The following is an 815-nucleotide window of genomic DNA, read 5'->3' on the forward strand; positions in this document are numbered from 1 at the left end:
CAGTGGATGTGATTCCAAACAAAACCAAATAAAACAGTACAATAAGGTTATTAATAAATTGTTCCACATATACAATATGAAGACAGTATTCTATTTTAGAAAAAACTGCTAGCCAAAAAATGTGATAGAAGGTGATTTTTGAGGGCACACTTTAGCACTCCATTAAAGAGAAAGGATTTACCAGTAACTACATAACAAAAAGAAAATAGGAGTAATCGTGATTGTATTTCAGAGACAAGAAATGTTTGAAATGAGTAAAATACAGAAAGAAATTTCGAAAGTACAAAAAATTATTCTCATCAGAACCTTTGAATATTAACCAGCAAACAACACGTGTTAAACATAGCAGAGGATTTCACTTGATCACACAAGAAACAGAAAAGACCATTTAAAAAGTGATCACAAAATATTGCAAATTTATTTTCAACCCCTAGATTAGAATTATATTCATCAACCAGGAAAACATTCTTCTCAATGTTTAATAAATGAGCACCAAAATCTAATAAAATATCTTTAATGTAGGAAAAATCATAATTCACAAATATGACAAAAATGTGTAATTAGATATGTGAGACTTGATTTTTCTATTTCCTCTTAGGATCTAAAAACAGAAGTTGACTATTATCAAAATACTCTCATGTTAGGAAGAAAAAATTACATGAAATAATATTTGGAAATATGACAAGCAGCTTTAACCTGGAACCTACTTACCACACAAATGTATCAAATCTCCTGATTCAAGTTAGAATATACCATTTTTTTATTTAACAGGCAGCGCGTACATGTACTTAAAAACCAGAAAGTAATAAAAACAT

Source organism: Sorex fumeus, unplaced genomic scaffold (assembly GCF_029834395.1).
Source record: "Sorex fumeus unplaced genomic scaffold, SorFum_2.1 ptg000070l, whole genome shotgun sequence".
Taxonomy (NCBI): domain Eukaryota; kingdom Metazoa; phylum Chordata; class Mammalia; order Eulipotyphla; family Soricidae; genus Sorex; species Sorex fumeus.